The following is a 22,039-nucleotide window of genomic DNA, read 5'->3' as shown; positions in this document are numbered from 1 at the left end:
GGTATTATTTATAACATGATTAAGGGAGAAAACTTGGAGACAACCAAAAATTCTCTAGCTATAAAGAAAGACCTTTAAAACATACCCATGTATAATAACAAGTAATAAGTAGCTGCTAAAAACAAGTTACTGAAGAAATTTACACAGCATTCTGTCAAATGGAACAAACAAAAGCCAATAAGCTATATACAGCATGTTCCCAAAATTTATAATACACACAAACACACTGCTAACAGACTGAAAGGAAATATAGTATAATAATTATCTGTAGGTTGCTATTTTAGAGTATCTAAATCACCCACATTCAAAACTAATTATACAAAATACAATTTTTGCACCCAACGAACTAGTGAACATTATTGCATTCTGCCTCTAAAGATGTGACCATTTCCCAAACTCACTATTCCCATGCAATCCTCTGTATCCTGTTATTGTTTTCTCCACCCACAATGCTGGCAAGAAATGTGGGGGTGAATAGGAAGGCAATGTTTCAGCGACAAGGGAGTGGGAATAGGAGGCATAGGAAGGGATACGAATTTATGAAATCTAAGGGGAAGGGAAAAAAAAAGGTTCAGACTATGAAGAGAGAATTAGATGCAGTAAAACAACAACAAAAGCACCGAAAATAATTATAGTTAGTACTTCATGTGTTTAGTAAATAAAAATTTGAGGGGAAAAAAAAAAACATTTCAAAATATGTTTATCCTCCCAAAATAATAAAATGTAAGTCATTTATCGATTCTTTAGGTGTGACTACTAATCATAGAAAATTCAAGAGACAGGTGACTATGTTGAACAACACCAGAGGGCTGCAATCAGCAAAATCCAACCTGTGAGAATGCTGGTATCTGACCCAGTTTTTCAACAACAAAGAAAAACTGGAGAGAGAGAGAAAGAAAGAGAACAAAGGGCAGAGAAATGTATAGTCCAAAAGAAAATTGAGATACATAATAACTTCAATATATTAACCTTGTTTGGAAGTCATTTCAAACAAAAAGAATTAAAACTGATTTTTAAAAACACATAAATTTGATATTAAGAAATTATTAGGAAATGTTATTTTAATGTTGAGGTAATTTTTAAAAGACAATTTTTGGACACATGCTAAACTTCTTACAGATGAAGTAATACTATATGTTGGATTTGCTTCAAAATAACTCTCCTAGAGGGTAATGTGAGTGGGGGTGGGGCGGGGGGAGGATGCAGATGAAACAAGAATTGGCTGTGTACTGAGAATTAGTGAAGCCGCGTGATGAGCACTTAGGGTGTATTATGCTGTGCTCTCTACTTTTGCACATATTTGAAAATTTCCATTATAAATTTTTTTTAAATATAAAAACTCACAAGAATTTTCTGCTTTAAATCAAGGAAGGGGGAATAAAGTGCTATACAAAGAGGTGGGGCCCCAGCAAGCAGAAGAGTCACTGAAATAAAATAGTGCATATATCGCCAGTTTTTCTAAAGCAAGCTCTAAAACAGGCGGAAAGCTCTATGTTCACCATGACCTATGAGGAAGCTGTGAAAACAAATTAAAACAAATTCATAAATTACTAATTCCTCAAAGACAGTACATTTGACACATGATGATGATGGGATGATGGTGATGATGATGGGATGATGATAACGACAACTGTAGAGGATTCTAAGGTTTTGAGGGACCACTCATTCATTACCTGTGCTGTAAAACCAATGACTCATAGATCTAATCCTACCACTAAGCATTCACTAACCTTTAAACAATTAGGTGCTGTCTTTCTTTCTTTGTCCTGAAGCTAAATATTCAGAGGAAAATGTTATCCCTTATAAATAACATTTAGCAAAAATCAGTTAACACATCTCCTTCAAATAAACTGAAAGTTTCCCAGAATTTAATAAGCTATTGCCTTTCATAGTTGGTATACACCCCCTCAGGACTGCATTCTAAATACATTCATCCCTGGCACTCATAATCAGGGCTTTAGACTTTTCTTTCCTTCAAGGTTATAAAGTAATTTCTCCTTTTACCTGATTTTAAGAATATTAAAATTGCTAGCGCTTCACAACAAAAGGTGCATAGAATTTTTATAACAAGCATTTGAAAGCTAGATATTTAATTTTGTTCCTTTGCCTCTTTTGGCCTCTAAATATTATTTTCTAGGTTAGTTACAAGATTACTTTTCAGAACAGTACCTTCTGTAACCACCCTAAACAATGGACATTGAAATCACTTCCCAATGGTTCGATTTGTTATCATTGGTTTCCTTGAAGGATAGAATAACAAATCACTCCAAACGTCACAGCAATATGGATTCTGTAAGTTAGAATCCATATTGGGGATATGGATTCCCATATCAGGGGATAATAAATATCAGGGGATAAAAATGTATTTTCATCACATAGGAATTATTAACCATTTCTAAGTTGACACAAAATAGCTGAAAAGGAGAATAAACACAGACATCAATATGAATATAAAATATGGTACAATAACAGAAAAAAATCTAAAACAAGTGGTTATTTCAATAAAAACAAAAAGAAATCCAGCAAATCATTTCCTTGTCCATACTATAAATAAATATTTGGCCAAATATTTCACCTCTCAGGTTTGTTAATACATGTACACATTTACTTTACTATGTTTAATATTTGATATAAAATATATAATTTCATTCCGTTGTTACTTACTTGATAGATTCTCAGGATTGGAAGTGACATTGACTTCAATATGCTCCTCATTCCATGACATTTCACGCATATAGCTAACTGATTTTTCCTACAGCACTGACAAATACACCATGACTCTACCCTTGAATATCTCCAATTGTGGGTTCTGCAAATATTTAATGAGCACCTACAATGTGGTCACACTGATTTAGCTGTAAACAAAATGTACAAAGATCTCTGCTCTCAAAGAGCTTACATTCTAGCAACTCCTGGAATGGAATTCATCACTCACAGCCTGTTTTACTTCATTTATTCAGTAAGTAATTATTGTGTGCCAATATGTGTCAGAAACTCTTCTTGGTACTGATGAACTAAAGATGAATAAAACACAGCAAGTCTCAAGTCACTGCGAGAAAGCTAGTTTATATCTTTAAAGGAAACTTTCTTCTCTGTAATTACTACCAGCGTTTAGCTCTCTGGGGTCACACAGATTATATCTAATTGTTCTGCCCTAGGAAAGTCCTCAGATATATTTATAGGTCTTCCACCTCCAACTTTGTTTTACAGGCCATGAATTCCCCAGGTCATTTCTTTCAGGTGCTAAGCACTAAATTACTACAGAGACCAGGAATTTAAAGCAAATGAGTGAAGTGGGCTGAGAGGAATACAAACACAGAATCAATGCTTCCCCGTGGTTGGTTTCCATATTAGAACGTAAGAACAAAACCCAGAAACCCATATTTTAATGAAATATCTATTTATTTTGAGACATCTGAGACAATTTCTAAAAACCCCATGTGGGCCATATAAAACATCTCAAGGTGACAAGTTTGAAACCACAGCTTTTCACATTTTATAGTTTTGACTTCTTATTCCATAATGATTGCAAGTTTTTAATACCCTCCACTTTCTCAATGTCCTCTTTAAAGTGAATTGCCCAGGATTGGCATCCCAGAACCAACACAAATATAGAGCCAAATCATTGTCTTTCCTGGTTTAGACCCAGTTCTATTCATGAAGCCCAAGAATGAAAGACTATTTTCTGAGGCAGGAGACTGACATATTATTGATTCATACTTATTTTCAACCACCTAAATCTCTAGTTGCTGTTTGACTAGGTCTCACCTCTGCACCTATGGCTCCTCAAACAACATTAATTAGTACTTATCTCCTTGTTTTAGGATTTTATATTTTCACTTTTTCAGTTTTGTTTTATTATATTTACCTCTTCCTTCCCACCTTTCCAACATTATATTTTTGCTGATTTTGTTAATGACTTTATTAGCTATTCCTCCCATTTTTGCCTCATCTGTGGATTAGTTCCTTATGTCATTAATGCTACTAAAAATTAGTGACAAAATGGTGAACTGGAGAGACCTAAAGACCAAATCCTTTAGTCAGTTACTAGAAGCCTCTCTCTAAACAGATATTGATTCATGAATACAGCCATTCAGTTATGACTTTATCTAATGGTAGCATTCCTCTAATATACTGGTCCTACAGGAAAAGGAAATTAGTTTAAGCTGATATGCTTTCCTATTAGTGACCTAATACAAACTCCACGTGATCATTTTCTTTGCTCACAAGAAATCTTTTAACGATCCAATTTAGAAACTTATCTAAGATAAATCAATGGATCCATTCACCAATTCAACAATTATTTATTGATTGCCTGTGGCAGGCACTGGAAATACAGTTGAAACTATTTCACTTGTGTGGGAGGAGCAGGTAAACAATATAAATGAGTGAAATATATAGAATGTTAGACTGTGTCAAGTGTGCAGGAGAAAAATAAAAGTGGGAAGGTAAACAAACTATGGAGGATAGAAAATAGGAATAATTTTAGATAGGAATCCAATGGAAGTTCTCTCAGAAAGTAATATTTACAGAAAATCCTAAAGGAAGTAAGATTAATGTCCTATTCCCAAAAGATATAACTGGGGAGAATTACTGTCCTCCTCCTCCTGAAAATACAAATGATTCAATCCCACCTCTAATATACTGTTATGGATTTCCTCAAACTCTAGTGGCAAGTTATTTAACTTCTGTGTGTCGGCTCATTTGTGAAATGGGCATAACAGTTCACAAGTCATACAGCTATCGTGAAGATTCAGTGAGATAAAAGCATGTAAAGATAAACCTGGCACTTGATAAGAACAATGTATTCTGCTACATGTATTTGTGTGCAAATCAATTCATAGAAAATTGATGAATTGAGAATTAACGTCAGTATGTCATGGGCATTTTGGTGGTCAGACAGGATTTTTCCCAGCACATTATTTTCTCACTAAGCAACAGCAGTCAAATGCAAATACACTAAGAAAGCTGAACACAGCACACTGTGGAGAAATATGGTACTGTTTCTGAGGTATTTATTCTACATATTTCCTCTTGCCTCATTTTGGTCACCTGTTTCATCTTAGAAATGACTAATGCATTTTGTTCCTGTCGCTACAGCATTAATTATAGAGGTTTAGTGATCACATCTAAAGTTCTTTCAATGTCATTTTCATTTACGTTAGGTAAGATTTGGGGGGAGGGGGGAGCTTCTTCACCTAGTTTACCTTTACATATTCTTTCCCCTATTTACTCTACCATTTCTAATCTGAATATATTACCCTTGGGAAAAGTCCATTTTATTTCCATGTATCTAATTTTAATATGTGGCATGAGTAAGTAAACGGATTTCTTCTAGACATTGTTGGAAAGGTTGCAGATGATTCCAACACTATACTTGCTTAACATCCTATTTCGAAATTATATATCAAGTGAATAATTACATTTTTATACTTCAGTTGCAAAAAGTAATTAAGAAGGAAACATTGACAAATGGTTAGAGTCCTGGGTCCTAATTCTGAGGGTTAAAGACAGAGCATGGAGAACTGAGGGTGGTGTCAAGTTTAAAATCTTCCACACAGGCTTCTAAATGTGCGCGACATTAGATAAACCCCTTTTTTTCCCCGACATAAATGTAGACACAGCCAAAAACAGTTTAAAATCAACAGATCCTAAGCTGATAGACACCTTTATCAGTCATGATTAAATACTAATAAATGATATGAACTGGAAATGCAAAGTAAGGGGAGCCATTAAAACCCTCATTGAACTCATATGCAACGGCACTATTTCTTTTTCATTTCTAAAACTTTTTTTCCTCAAAGGTAGATCTGACCTGACATAAAGTTGCCATTTGATGAAAGCTGTATAATTTTCTTATCTGGCATGAAGTATTTGTAAAGATGTGGTGAAATGCCATACTCTTTTTAAATAGTATGCTATATAGACTAAATACTTTGCCACAACAAAGTGTAGCTAACTGATGTGCAATTTTGAGATTAACTTTTAGTTCTAAATTATTTTTATTCTATTCCATTTTATAGACAGTAATAATTTCTGAAATCTTCACAATAAACAGTAGTAAAACATCCACTTAGTAGCATTTTCTAAAATGAATTCAAGGTAAAAGCTACGAATATCATCTCAGTTACATCAACAACAGCAAAAAGTCTTCTCCGTATGACACAAGGCTGCACGAGTATAAGAGGCTTTGCACCTCCTGGCAGTTAGGTATTTGTCACAGTGATTGGATCAGAAAGCTGAATATTTACCATTAGTCTTGTTGCAGAAAAATTTTGCTGACTCCTGGTCTAAGACATAAAACAGCATCAGAACAGAGTGTAGACGTCTTGTTCCCTAATGGATGACTTGATCACCAAAAACATAAATGACAGCACTTTTTAAAAAGTAATCACTCTAGTTAACAGAGTCTTCTCGGACCGAAGGCCCAAAAAAATGAGTCAAGAAATGAAAGTTTTGATAGACATTAAAAATTCAACCTAGATATTTAGATGCTCTAGATATTCAAGCTACTGACGCTTAGAGCCACTAACAGAGTTGTTGCTGTGACAACGGCACATGAAGATAGAACTATGAATTTGACTATGAGGTAGAAATACTTGTATGTTGATATAATGCTAAGAATTCTCAGAAAACCTATAAAATAGATATTATATAAAAAATGCATTTAAAAGTACCCTCCTACCAATGCCTAAGATGTATTCATAATCAAAATCTTAAAAGGAAATTTAATTGAATTTTTGTAATGTGTCTACAGGTAAAAAAAGGAACTACCCACCACAGCAAGAACTACATAAATGTGCCCTTCTATCTTTTTTAATATATTTCTGTACAATGCCACTTTTAAACTTTCTTTTTTAATCAAGAAATCCTATTTTGCCAAACATAACTTTACATGATTCTATTTGATTCTATTCCGAATATTTCAATGAAAAATGGAAGTATTAAGTGACTTTATAAGATAGCATAAGCTTTCCAACTAAAATAATAATCAGCGTGAGATGTTCAGAAGGATTCAGAAATATTTTGCCTTTTGCAACTGAGCCCCAGACAGTAGTATTGGTAATTCCGGTTTCCCCTGGGTGAGAACACATTCAAGGAAGAAGACTGCTATGGCCAAAGAATGGACTATTCTGCAGATGAACCAAAGATGATAGAGGCATCCTCACTTTTGTGTGCCATAGACAGCTTTACAGTCTGATAGTGTGTCTGTGTGGAAAACAACATATTCCCAAACAGGGAAAGACCAGATAATTAAAAGGATAACTAGAATCCCATGAAAATCTAAAAGGATTTTAATGTCAGGAGGTACCAATCTGTCCCAACCCTATTCTAACCAGATGTCTTTTCTATCAGTGAGTCAAGATCTGCCCACATACAGAGACCAATTTTTACTTTTGGCTACAGTAATGTTTGGCATTTCTGACCTCAACAACTTTGCAAACTATCAAATTTCACCCTTGCCTCTGGGACCCATAACTATTTACCTAAACATATAGCCTGGATACTGACCCTTGATTTCCTGAATTCCAGGCATAGGTCCCCAACTTTATCTGAATCCCTAAGTTTCTATATCTGGTTTGGATTTATAAGAATTTCCTAACCCTGCGTTTTTGGACCACATAAAATCCTAACTTATCATCTGGTTCCAATCTTCATCATCACCGTGCAGTCTCATGTCACTTTGAGCCCTGGTCTCAAACTCCTATCTCTACCAAAGCCAACAGCTTTTGGACAAGTATTATCTCTTATGTCTACCTTCTCTTCCAAGTTTTTACCTTTAATCACACTGACTTCTGCAAGCCCTGGTTTCTGATTACAATCTGGCCCTGATATGGTAAATCTGCAGTCGATCCATTCAATATCTGACTGCTGGTCTGTCAAATACACTCCCAAAATGTTGTAACTCTAATATTTGTTGAGTACCATTGTGGGTACTCGTGTGTGTGTGTATGTCTGAATGTTTATAATTCTCACAAAAATCTAGTAATGTACATGAGATGTGATCAACAAATACAATGAATACTTAAATTGGAAAAAGAATTACTACAGTAAAAGACACATTACCATTAATCCCCCTCTTTTCGAACACATGTATCCCATCATTTTGGCCACTTTCTGAAGCAGTTCTGGAAGTCCTCTTTCGTGAGTGTCTTTAGTTGTTCTGTTGTGGCTCCTTGATATACTGAATTGATTCAAAATGTTTACCTTTCATGGTCATTTTGACTTTGGGGAAGAGCTAGAAGTCATATGGTACCAGATCCAGTGAATAAGGTGGATGAGAACACACTGTAATGTTTTTATTTAACAGAAATCACCGCACCAGAAGGGATGTATGACACGGAGCCTTTGCATTGTGATCAACAGTTATGGTGAATGCTGCTGCTGAGTGCCATGCAATGGAAAGGCAGGTATTTCCAATACAGGAAGCAGAGCGTCAAACCTTAGTAACAGTGCGTGACAAGTTTCAACTTGTTCAGTGCAGTCAGTCAGGTCTGAGCTATGGTTGAGAGAAGGTATGTTTTAAAGTGTGTCCTAAATCATCCTCCACCATGACAACACTCCATATCACACATCGCTTCTGGTATATGGCAATTTCTGTCCAATAAAAACATTACAGTGTGCCCTTATCCACCTTATTTATTGGATCTGACACTGTGTGACTTCTGGCTCTTCCCCAAAGTCAAAATGATTCAGGACATCGAGGCAGCCACAACAGCGCAACTAGACACTTACAAAAGAGGACTTCCAGAACTGCTTCAGAAAGTGGCAAGAATGATGGGATAAGTATGTTAGAAGAGAAGGGAGATTAATGACAATGTGTCTTTTACTGTAACAATTCTTTTTTATTTAAACATTCACCATATTGTTTGATCACATGTCATATATCATGTTTCTCATTTTACAGGCAGTAAACAAGAAGCTCAAAAGTATAGCAATTTTCCCTAAGCCATGCCATTAATAAAAGTTGGAAGAAGGTGACAAATCCTTTTCTGTCTGGCAATAAAATTATTCTCTGTGGGAAAATATTACATGTTCCTCAATAAATACTACCTCTTCTTATTCCTACCCTTATGTGGTCTCTCTCATACTTATCCTGGTTTAGCTAGGGCTTAGCTATATGTACTGCTTTGGCTAAAAGGACATTAGCAAACACAATACAAGCAAAAGCTTAATAAGCTCCTGGACATTGGGCAGATCTTGTTTATTTAAAACACCTGCTCTTAGAGGCAGCCACCATGTGAAAACTCTGACCAGTCAGAGTCTGCCATGCTGTAAGGAAACTCGAGATTATTACATGTAGATGCTCCATAGATAAGCTTAGAGGTCAAGTATATGAATGAAACTTTCTTGGACCTTCCAGCCCAGACCAGTGACACAAAATGCAGCCACATGAGTGACCCAATCAATACCATACAGAACAGAAGACTTTCTCAGGCAAGTCCTGCCCAAGAGGAAAACAAAAACAAAAACAAAGTTGTTTTAAGCCATAAAGTCCAACCTAGCACTTGCTGCCTTAGAAAATAAAAGCATTTCTCATTTTCAGCCACTCTAGATGGCAAAAGGTTCTCAAAGAAAGAAATGGTCCCTAATTAAATCCAGAAAGCCACTAATATTATGTGACCTCAGGGTAAATACCAAATCAAGAATATTGCAGTGAGAGATTTCTTAAAACCCTTGTAAGATTCACTCAGCTAGAAGACAAGGGCTTCTAAAAATCTTAAAGATGTTGCTCCATAGCAACTTAACTCTCAGCCTACAATAGAAAATTATCTGTCTTAAAGAGATGTGTGGGAGTAGCTTTTGCTTAATGGGATGAAATATAATTAGATTCATGGGAATACCACAAAGTTTTTAAAGGAAGTGTATTGTCTAGCACTAAAAGGGAAACATGCTGAACAAAATAAAAAGAGGCCTCCAAACTTTTACTGGTATAAAAAAAAGGCTGAGAAAGCTACTCAGCTGCAAATGTGAAAAGGAAGGATGGCTTAGAGGACACAGCCAAGAGCCACCGAGAGCAATGAAATAGAAAATCACATTTAGAGAACTGGACCCTTTCAAGAAATATTCTTTGTCCCTAGATTTGAGGCAATTGATAGCATCTTTCCAGTTGGAAATTGCTACTAAACAGTGTGCTATGTGCCTCCAATTTCCCTTCTTTTGCATGGCCATGTCTATTGCCAGAGATACAATAATCCCTGTCTCATTATTGTGTTGGGGGGAGGGGAGTGTACAGAGATTGTATCAATCTCTTGAGAGAGCAAATCTCTGGATCAAGAGAAACTATACCTGAAGAGCATGAACTTCAGGTGTACCTGATTCATATGATAAGATCATGGACCTAGAACCTGAAAACTATGCTGTAATATGATGAAACTTTTAGGGAAGAAACATGAATTTCTGTGGCCAGAAGGAAGACTGTGATTCTAGTCACCAACTATTCCTCCTCTCCCTGTCCACATATTCTGCTCTTCATATCATAAAGTAGATTCTATTTTTTCTTCCCCTTGACTATGAGATAGACATATGGCTTCCTTTGACCAATATACAGCATAAATGATGTCCTGCGACTTTTGAGCCCAGACCTGATAGATTCTTCTTCTGTCTGAAAATCCAGCTGTCATGCTGTAAAGAACCTTGGGCTGGACTACTTAATGAGACACCGTATGGAGAGGTTGATGGTGAAATTTATGTGTCAAATTGGCTAGGCCTCACTACCCAGATATTTGGTCAAACACAACTGAATAGTATTTTGAAGGTATTTTTTTTTAGATGAGATCAATGTTTAATCTGTAGACTGAGTGAAGCAGTTACCCTTCATAATTGGGTGGGACTTAATCAGTAGAAGGCTTTAAGAAAAAGACTGATACCCCCCAAGGAAGGAGGAATTCTCCCAGCAGCCAAACTTGAGTTGGAACACCAACTTCTCCCTGGGTCTCCAGCCTGCCCTCCTACCCTGCAGATGCTGGACTTGCCCGGCTTCACGATCACTTAAGCCAATTCCTTAGAATCTCTCTCTCTCTCCCTCTCTCCCTCCCTCCCTCCCCCCTTCCTTCCTCTCTCCTTCTCTCTCTGCCTCCATACATCCTGTTAGTTCTATTTCTCTGGAGAACCCTGACCACTATAGAGAGAGGAAGAGAAACCATATAGAGAAGCCATGAGGCAGCATACGTGTGAATGAAGGTTTTTCAGACTTTCTAGCTCAGCCCAGCCATCCATTAGATTGCAGGCAAGTTGATACCACATGAAATAAAAGAATCACCCAACCAATCCCTGCCCACATATCTGACCCAAATAACTGTAAGGAAAACTAACTAAATTATGTTAGGCCATTGATTTGGGGGTTCATTACACAACATAGATAAGTAAAACATCTTCTTTACTTTCAGCCACTCTCTCTCCCATTCTAGGCATGAGACTCATCTTTCTCAGAGTTTTAGCTCTGAGAGTAATTCAAGGTAAGCCTATAACTGAGAATTTATAGTAAAAAAAATGAGTAAAGCCCAATTTCATTCAAACCAATTATTTGGGATAATGTCTCTCTCTATATAATGAACATTGGGAGTTTTTTAATAGGTAGACCAACTATTATAACCATCTTATAGCTTCAGCCTTCATTTAAAGGTCTATTTATAAAAATAGGAAAGGGAGCTACACCCAGACAAAGATACTGTAAGGGGAAACGGAAGGTCAGCCCTCTCACACAAAGACCCATTGGACCCTAGAGTCTCTAAGTGATAATAACTTTAGGAATGGAGTCATTGGAATGCAAGAAGTGCTGCTGCAGGTGACATCGAGTCACTTGAGGACATGTAATAAAAATAATTGGACACAGTTTTACAGCCCAAGAGAACAGTATTAGTGAATGGGCACAACCACAGAAGCCTTTGAGAATCCAAGAATAATGAGGTCAATTAAGCCCTGCCTATCTCTGTTCAAGGAAAATGTCACGCTGTAGCTACCTTAACACGGGCTCAGGGCACAGACAGTGCTAGAACATGTGGCAAGCAACACAAGTGGATGCAGAGTGTTGTGCAAAGATGCTCAGAATAAGAATTCACTGTAATTTTGAATATGTGATCCATCTGTCAATGCAGAAAAAGAACACATTTGAGGGCATGTTTATTTATGTGAAGAGTGCAGATATGATACCCTCATTAGCATACTAAATGAAAGACTGAAGTCATATTTCACGTCAGTTTTTTGGAGTCTGTGAGAGGTGCAAGAGCACTAACTATATCAAGTGTTCTTATTATTAACCCTCTCCTTTCTATAAGTCTGGATATTGCTCTTCTCCCTGCTCCCTGCTTCCTGGGGGAAAAACAAAAACAAAAACAAAAAACAAAAACAGGAGCAGACTATATTTAACGCGTCCTGAACCATTTCAAGTTCATTGTCAAGAAGCACATAATGGCAATGAATACTGAACATTTTTGTGTAATTAATGGCGCCGAATTTCTCTCTTCTTTAGTACCTTTAACACCCCTGGAGCTGTATTAATGGCTACTGTCTTTCAGTTGTGGTTTTGTCAAAGCTTCCAGTTTAGATAGCTAAATACTGGACAGAATAGCTTGAAAGTAATTATGGGAGTGGTTCTGGTGGTTTTATTCTCCCTAAAAAAGGGTTTATTTTCTAAAACTGAACTAACTTAGAAAATGGTATAGAACTTTTCTTCTGACTCCTCAGCCATCCTTACCCTCTCCTAGGTTCCCTCTCATCTTTTGAATAACAATAAATTCACAGTTTTTATTGAATTCCTACAACATGATAAATATTGCAGTAGGAGAAATGAAAAAATAACTGAAGATATGGAGAGTGTGTAGACTCAAGAATTTTTACAGTCTTTTAGATAAGGTCTTAAAATGCCTTCCTTTAATGTCAATCCACTAAGAAATGTGCAAACCAATTATGGCTACACGTTTCTCCCATACACACCACTTTCTATTAAAGACAGAGATAGCAAGTCAAGCACCTGACAGCATCCCTACTCTATTTTTAAGAAGTCATAGGTACACTCCAACATCATCCTTCTTCTCCACGTATGTCTGCCAAGCAGACAGCATCTATTACAAACATGTTTCTTTGCTTGAGCTGGCCCCTCATTACTATTTGGTAATTACTGATTTCTGCCTTAGTTGACTCCTTATCACATACCCCATAGTGATTATTCCAATTTGTTCCATTCTCCTGAGGCACCTCTTTTGTTTCCCTGGTCCTTTAGCTGATAAGGTATTTGTTTCTGTACCAAGTGGAAACATTAAATTGCCATATAGCCCTTCTTCTCTATTTCAAAAATACTAAGTCCTCATGTGCCGTCATCTCATTCCTCCTTCTAATGCTGATTCCTCAGCACACCTGAAATTTCATCCCTACTTATGACCAGCTCAGAGACATTAATGCTCCAGGGACTGTCCCTTTCTATCTAGCACACAGAACAGTGTGACGGAGTAGGTAAGAGCCAGCCTCAGAAGCTACACCTTCTAGGTGTGAATCCTGACACCATCACCTGTTTGTATGACCTTGAGCAAGTTATATAACCTTCCTGTGCCTTGGTCTCCTCATACAAAATATGGATGACAATAGAAGCGTTTATCTCATAGGTTTGTTATGAAGATTAAATTAGTTCAAGCATTTAGAACACTGCCTGGTACAAAATAATCACTCAAATATTGTTAGTTCTTACTATGTTCAACACTCCTTAAATTCTTTCTCTACTTCAACTGTTTTTCTGAATTTTTCCATGGCCTTAAACATCTGTGCTTTTTGATATTATTATTTCAATGCCAATCTTCTTTTGAGAGAGTGGTTTTATATTGACCAATGAATCTGCTCATAGCTTCCTGACTCATTAACTCCTGGTAATTTCAGCTGCAGCACCCACGCCAACAGTTTTTTAGACTTCAGCTGCAAAGGCCTCTTTTTATTCTCCCCTTTCTTCACTTCTCCACTGAAAACAGCTTTCATTGTTAGCCTTTCATCCTTGCATTATTCTGAATGCTCCTGTTTTTCCTCTTAACTTCCAGGCTTTTTTCTCTGATTCTCTGGGTCCTTTCTTTCCTGCCAGTTCTAAATCAAGGTGTTCCCCGAGGTTTAGCTCTGCTCTCTCTGCATCTGCTTCTTACACTGGGATGCACCGCAAGGCTGTGCAGTGTACAAAAGCACATCAGAGCCTTGGGAAGAACGCGGTACATTTGAGCATCTTGGATATTCATTGCATTAGTTTGTTTGTCTAAAGTACCCTTAGACAAAAGCAGAATCTTACTATTCCAGGCCATCAAATACTATTTTTTAACACCTTAAATAGAAAATATCCACATACAGTACATGACTGGAAAATGTGGTACTGTAGAATTGTTGGAGAACCAAGTATCAATACCATTATAACAAAACCAAAGTGAACTTACCCACAACTATGATCACAGGTGACACAAATAACTCCCAACCACAGGACTATGGTGTTTCCCTGAAAATAAGACCTAGCCGGACAATCAGTTCTAATGCATCTTTTGGAGCAAAAATTAATATAAGACCCGGTCTTATTTTACTGTAATATAAGACCCGGTCTTATGTAATGTAAGACCGGGTCTTATATTAATTTTTGTTCCAAAAGACGCATTAGAGCTGATGGTCGGGCTGGGTCTTATTTTGGGGGAAACACGGTAGTGCATCTCTAGAGTGGATCATTTTTTTGAAGAAGAAAGAAAGGAAGGAAGGAGGGAGGGAGGGAGGGAGGGAGGGAGGGAGCAAGGGAGGGAGGGAGGGAGGGAGGGAAGGAAGGAAGGAAGGAAGGAAGGAAGGAAGGAAGGAAGGAAGGAAGGAAGGAAGGAAAAACCTTTTTTTTTCTAACAAACCAATGTGTTTTCCTAATTTCATTTTAGATTGAACACACACACACACACATATGTACCAGTGGCTCTTACAAATGGCAAAATTTCCTACCACAGATGTACTTGGACAAATGTTCTATTTATAAACATAAAACTATGTTTAATTACATTTGCCCTTGCAGTTAGTCTGGCAATACCAAGAAGTCCAGAGATTCTGACTTCAGAGAACTAAGTGTCACTCTCTATTGCTCCAAAAATGTATTTATTTCAAATTATAGTTTCAATTGGAAATATTTAGAGGTGGTTACAAACAGTTATGTTTGGAGTCAAAGCTTCTAAACGGTGAAAATACACAAAAAACTTTAGAACAAATTTGCAGCAGAGGATGCGTCACAGGGAATTTGGTGCCTCGAAATACCACAGCACAGAGGCGTCAACCACAACCGGGGAACTCAAAGTGAGCACTGAAGTTGACCACAAATGTATAAGGTGTGTTTTGATGCTCATTTAAAATGCAGGTTTTTAATCACTGTAGAGATGCCAATGAACCTAATTTAACTGCCACTGAGTTGAACAATCCTGAGAAAATAGCTCCATGAATAACACCTCATTGAATATGTAATATTTAAACCAATTTTGAAAACAGTTTGAAAGTTAAAAAGCGAGAGAGAGAAATCTTGGCTATGTGCAATACTTCAAAAGCACAATCGAACAAGCAGAGATAAAGTGCTTGAAGCATCATCAAGGTTAGTTTCAGAATCAGCGTGGGAGGAAGAACTCCGGAGACCAGGGCTGTCTGGTGGAGCACAGCGAGGCCGGGTAGGTTGAACCTGTTCTGATTCAAAAGAGGCAGCTGAGATGATAAAATGCATTTTTACAAGTCAAAGCATCATTGAGTAATCAAGAATCTGAAGAGAAACTGGGTTTTTACCTCATATTAGGATGAAAACACAGGTAGATATGAATGAGGTAACTACTTTATTAGTCATGTGCACTCATAATGTAGGTTGTCAAGCAATGTTGTTTGCCAAAATACGTGAAGGTAGAATTAGTAAAGACGTTTTCAACAAGCTATAAGCATTTTATTCAGCATGATATTAACTTGAAAAAAATGTTGGACTCAAATCTACATTAAGCAATGTTTTGGAAGCACCAGTTATGCATGAAAGAGATTATGCTCCTGCCTACTCCAGCAACCAACAATTTTCTTCATTTATCCAAAAAGATTTTTGAGCTTCTACCCTCTAATAGTTTTGTGCCAACCACTATGCTAGATCCTGGGGATTCAACTCTGAATAAAATAGATATACTCTTATCCTTAGCATGTTTACATTTACCAAGAGACCACGCCAAAGTTGTTTTTTTCTTTCTTTCTTGATTTTCCTCAGGGTGTTCAACAACTTAGTGAAATTATATGATTTTGGAAAATACAGTATTTTAATTTTCATTATTTTAGATAAAATGGTAATATAATGAGAAGAGACTTAGAAACATATCACTACTACCTAGATACATTCTTGCTCAAACAAAAAATAGTACTCATGGTTAGTTTTCCATTTCAGCCATAAATTAGTTTATTTTCATGGGAATAACAAAGACATCACAATAAAACAAACAAAAACCCTAAATATTATGAGTTAATTTATTGTTCACATTTGTAACAAATGTGGGTCGCAGGGGATTGTTTATTTAGCAGATTTCCCCACCCAAAGTCTGAACAGCCTCATTCAACTATTGCAAAGTAATATTGGTGATGGTTTTTATAGAGTGTGACAAATTGTTACATGGGATTGAAGTTTGAGAATTGAATAGAGATGTCAGAGTGTCAGTAATTTCAGGCTCAGTTCATTTATATGTGACAGAAATTACAGCATTAGTCACAAAACAAAGATCAGTATTCATATTTCTTCATTAAAAATGACCTTTCTGAATATTTCCATGGGAGTGTAAAAAAAATTTACCAGTGGTCAGAAACTTTTTTTGTTCATTCTACAAGTAGACAAGTGAGTCAACAACTCAGCAAGTAGATGAACTCTTTAAATTTTTTGGCAAGAGCAGCCTGAAAACATGACATCATCCTTCCATTTGTGGTTCTGGGTTGCTCTTCCTATGGGATTCCCTGTACATGGCTCGTGTCTTTAAAAATTATTTTCTTAGTACCCACATATACTTGTGAATTTGTTTCCTAAGAATAAGGTAACACCAAGACAGAGAAGAAAAGGTGTAGATATGCTGAAGCCAATGGACGTGATTAGCTGTCTTTAATTCAGTCCAGGTATTACATGAGCATGATAAACTCAATGACTAAAACCTAGGGAGCCATCTTTTAGTCATGGATTTCCTTCAGCCCCAACACAAATCCCTTAGCCATTTCCTTAAGCTCTTTTCCTAGTTTTTACCTCTGGCCCCACACAACCCATTTTCCACAGAGCAGGCAGATGAACCAATTAGAAATCTGAATGAAATCATTAATCCCTTTGCTTAAAGCCCTCAAAACTTTGCTGTGGCATTTAAAACAAAATCCACTTCTTGGCTCACTTTTTCAACTTTATTCTGTACCATAATTCCCTGCCCTTCTTTGTGTTCTCCATAGTAGCTTCGTCACATTTGAAGGCCTTTACACATAGGATTTTTCTTTTCCCAGGTGACTTGTCCTCCAGGTCTTACTTAGCTTGACTGTATACTCCTAATTATTCAAAAGCTTTTCATATGGATGTATGTCCTCTTTGGAGAAATGTCTATTCAGGTCTTCTGCCCAATTTTTAATTGAATTTTTTTTTTTTTTTGGTGTTAAGCTGTATGAATTATTTCTATATTTTGGATATTAAACCCTTATCGGAGGTAACACTGGTGAATATCTAATATTTGCCTATTCTGTAAGTTGTCTTTTCATTTTGTTATGGTTTCCTGTTTTGTGCAGAAACTCTTTATTTGATGTAGTCACACTTGTTTATTTATTTTTTCTTTTGTTTCACTTGCCTGAGGAGACAAACTGATAGTTGCCAGATTGGGAGGGGGAGGTGTGGGGGACAGGGTGAAAAGGTGAAGAGATTGAGAAGTACAAATTGGCAGTTACAAAACAGTCATGGGGATGTAAAGTACAGCACGGGAAATAGCATCAATAATACTGTAATAACTACGTATGGTGCCAGGTGGATACTAGACTTACTGGGGTGATGTCTTTGTTAAGTTATATAAGTGTCTAACCACTGTGCTGGATACCTGAAATTAATATAATATTGAATGTCAATGGTAATTGAAAAAATAATTTAAAAATAAACAACAAAAAAAGCTCCTTTGACCACACCGTCTCACTCCCTGCCTTGCCACTCTTGATCTCATCATGTTTTGCTTCCACCACAGTACTTATTTTCTGAACTATCTTGTCCATTGATTGAATTACTGAAAATAGGCCTATTGACTGTCTCCCTTTCACTAGATGGCAAGCTCTAAGATAGGCTTTGTCTCTTTCAGTCACAGGCGCATCTCCAGTGCCTAAAATGTTGTCTAGTTCCTACTGGGCTCTCAGTAAAGAACTGTTGTTTAAATAGATGAACCTCAACACAGCACAATCTTGTCCATTAATGAGTGAACCAGGAATAAATTTAAGTATGATTAGATCATGGAGTAGAATAAAGAATACGTATGTTAAATAAAACACCTGATACTAAAGAGATCTTGCCCTTTGCACTATACCATCAAATGACCTGGATTAAAACTTTGGTCTTCTCTGTTGTACTGGGTACGTGAACGAGTTGGAAAATTCTGAGGATCTGTGCTCTATATTCTATTTCTCCTAACTCTCGAGCTCTATCTGCCCAAAACAGCATCATGGTTCCTCAGAGCCATACCCTCTTCCTCTGCTCCTTATCTCTGTCAGGCTGCCAGCCTTCAAGGAATTCTCTTTGCTTCTTTTCTCTATCTTCTGTGTTTCATCCCTTTCCCTCAACAAACACCTTGACAGAAATCCTTCAGATTGGTCCCTTTGTTTCTACAGCCACTACCCTGGGTCAGAAATCCCTCACTGCTTGCCTAAATTATTGCTAAACTTTTCTAATTGGTCTTCCTTAGTATAATTGTTCCTTGCCTCCAATCCACCCCTTCCTAAATCACACATGGAGCTCTATTCATTTCACTCCCCAGCTCAGAACAGTCCATGGCTGCCACTGACTACAGAAACTAATCCCAATCTCCGAGCATAAAAATGAGCACACTCCATGAAATGCTTTGATTAATATTTATAGTTTATAATCCTCAACTACCCTCTTTTCTCCCACAATTTTTTGCATTAAGAACTCTCCATGTGTCAACATTCTACAAACAGACTGTCGTTTTTTTCCATCTCTGATCTTTGTTCTCAATGTTATCTCTGCAGGGTATGCCCTTCCAGTGATGGGTGCATTCTTGGTACATAATACTCATTGATTTGCTGAGTAAATAAACCCTTGCCTTTCTTTCAAGGCCAAGCCTGTGGCAACTTCTCCATGAAATCTTCTCCAGTCCCTTCCATCAGATTACTCTTTTCTTCTTCTAAGCATCTATTGTACTTCATAACTCCATATTAGTATAATGCACATACTTTGCTTTCTACTTTAGCTGACTATGTACCTACTGTCCTTCCTACTAAATTGAAAAAAAAAAATTATGGCTATTGTTGATCGTTAAGAATTCTTCTAAAGCACTGAGTAAGTCCACTGAAGGTGACGGTTGAAGTTAGGATCAGGGTAAAGAGTTCATGCTGGCGGTGGTAATGCTGAGGACGTGGTAGATGAGGTGAGTTGTGTCTGTGATAGCGGTGGTATGGAAGTCCCAGCATCATCTTCTCATATGGAAATTTCTTATTGCGTGAATTATATTTTCCATTTTTGGCGACCTAAAATCCTTAATCAAACCAGGTATATGCACCAAGGAGCTTTTAGACCACAAATTTAGGTAATACAATCATTCCAGTTATCACCCATTTATGTCTAAAGTGTTTGATAGAAGCATTGGGCAAGACCCAAGAGCAACTGACCTAATTAATTCCAGTATCCTGAAGCCCTAACCACACAGACTTTACCTGAAAAACCATGACCCAAACCATACTGAAAGAGATAGTGAATATCTAGGCTCAATACAGCTAAAAACTGTGAACCAGATACTGCCAGCAAAATATTCATTCCTGTTCTCAGATAGAAAATATCTAGTCACATTTGAAGTCAGCATAAACCATACTTTAAATCGCTATACAATTTAAAAATAAACACATTACAATCATATTTTATTCATAATATGGCATCATAAAATTCAACCTCTTTGTCCAAAAGGGTACAGAATAATGTAGAATGTGAAAATGTGTAGACAATTCAGGACATTCACATTTTATTTCTGAAAAGCAAAACATTTCCTTATATTCAGAGATATGTATCTTCCTGACATCTTTAATATCTTTGAAGTTTATTATGGGAAACAGGTAGGGAAGATTACCACTTATTAAAGGAACTCTGCTTTATAGATACTAGAAGACTTTTGATTTAACAAACATTAATTATGACAAGATTTTTAAAGGTCTTTCATGTGGCAAATAGATCTTAAAGGAAATTAAACATTACAGGGGCTATTTGTTTTTCTTTATTTCACCACCACATTAATTCCCATTCTGCTATTGTAGAGTAAATCAAAACAAGAGCCAGGAAAATAGAGGGGCCAAAATATTGGTGCAAGCCTGGAGGCTACTGCGGAAATTCAGAACAGCCGCAGTGAGAAGCCCAGGGATAATTTACACATTCATTCTCCTGTTAAATCTGTGTTTGAAGCAAAACCAAAGTACATTTGTTATCGATAATCCTGCTCATGAAAAGAAAATGTTTATGTTCCCTATTTAAATCACATTTTTTACTTGCTGCGGAACCACTCAGCTTTCTACTGAAATTCCACATTAAAAGAATTGTAAGATATTTATGATACAAATATTTAGCTACCAAAATAGCTAACCTAATTGTACCAAATTTGGATTTATAATGAAGACAGATAAAAGCAAATGATATGTCTTACAATGAGAGAGAGAGAGAGAGAGAGAGAAACTGTTCACTACAAGTTAAAACAACGGGAATTACTTAACTCATAGACAAAATGGTTAAAAGCTGAAGTAGTTACATATATAGGAAATAGTATACAATAGACTATCAGTGAACTTGAAGCAAAGTATAAGTAAGAATAATAAAAATCAGCTTTATTTTCAAACTATTGTACATATTGAGAAGCTATAAAGAAGTATTTTATTATCAGCTGATTAGTAAGAGACATTATAAATTAACTTTAATGAGCTTTGGAAATAGAAGAACTTGGTAATTTAGGAAAATACAGTAAAATCTTATCATAGATTAAGCTATATTTAAGAAAAATGATGACTGATGAAGATAGTAACCAATAGAATTAATGATTTACTAGAGAGAATATAAATATAATCCTCCTTTGACTGTGGTAAGTTGACACTTATCTATTTCATTTCATCAATGTGCACAGTGACATGGAATAATTCAGCCTTTTTACTTTGATTAAACTTACCACATAATTTCTACTTCTTTATCATGTTCCTACATGTAGAATTACAGTACTATTTTTTTACTTCTCTGTAAGGGCCTCAAAACACTCCACTTTGTGGGACATATGGTAACTAAAAAGAGTAAGACAGTTTAGAGATTCATTTGTTCTAAGTAGGAAAGACATCTATTCCCATGGTATGTTACTTTGATGTCCTATAAAACACATTGTGAGCTTTGGAATAATACAGACATGTTCAAATCCTACCCCTTCTAGGCCAATCACTAAATCTCTCTGAGTTAGTTACTTTAATTGTACACTGGGGGGTAATTTACTGAATAGGACAGCTGTGAGAAATAAAAGAGATAACATATGCGAAGCATCTACAATAGTGCTTTCCATAGCATAGTCATTTAAAAAATATTAATCCCCCCTTTGCTACTTTGTCATGAGTCCTTTTAGATGAGGATATAAAGCAAAAGATGTTACATAAATTTGTGAAACTTTGTTACTGTTCAGAACTCCTCAAAAAGAAAAACTAGTTCTACCTTCGAAATTCATACAGTATATTTTGAAGACCTACAGTTCTTCTTCTTGCAAAATCTTTATGTCTTTGCAGGTGGGTCAGCATAAAACTTAATATGGCATCATTCTGTGGATAAGCCAAGGTTGTCACCACCAAAAAACAT

General features: G+C 36.5%; 1 protein-coding gene across 3 annotated transcripts in view; it reads right to left on the bottom strand.

The window, feature by feature from the left end:
* The window catches only part of PDE4D (phosphodiesterase 4D), a 1,269,731-nt gene that overhangs the window by 871,616 nt on the left and 376,076 nt on the right, over nucleotides 1–22,039 (bottom strand). The window lies entirely within an intron of this gene.

Source organism: Rhinolophus sinicus, linkage group LG03, assembly GCF_036562045.2.
Source record: "Rhinolophus sinicus isolate RSC01 linkage group LG03, ASM3656204v1, whole genome shotgun sequence".
In the NCBI taxonomy this organism is placed as follows: Eukaryota; Metazoa; Chordata; class Mammalia; order Chiroptera; family Rhinolophidae; genus Rhinolophus; species Rhinolophus sinicus.
Note: the sequence above shows the minus strand (reverse complement) of the source record. Positions and strands in the feature narration are given on the sequence as shown.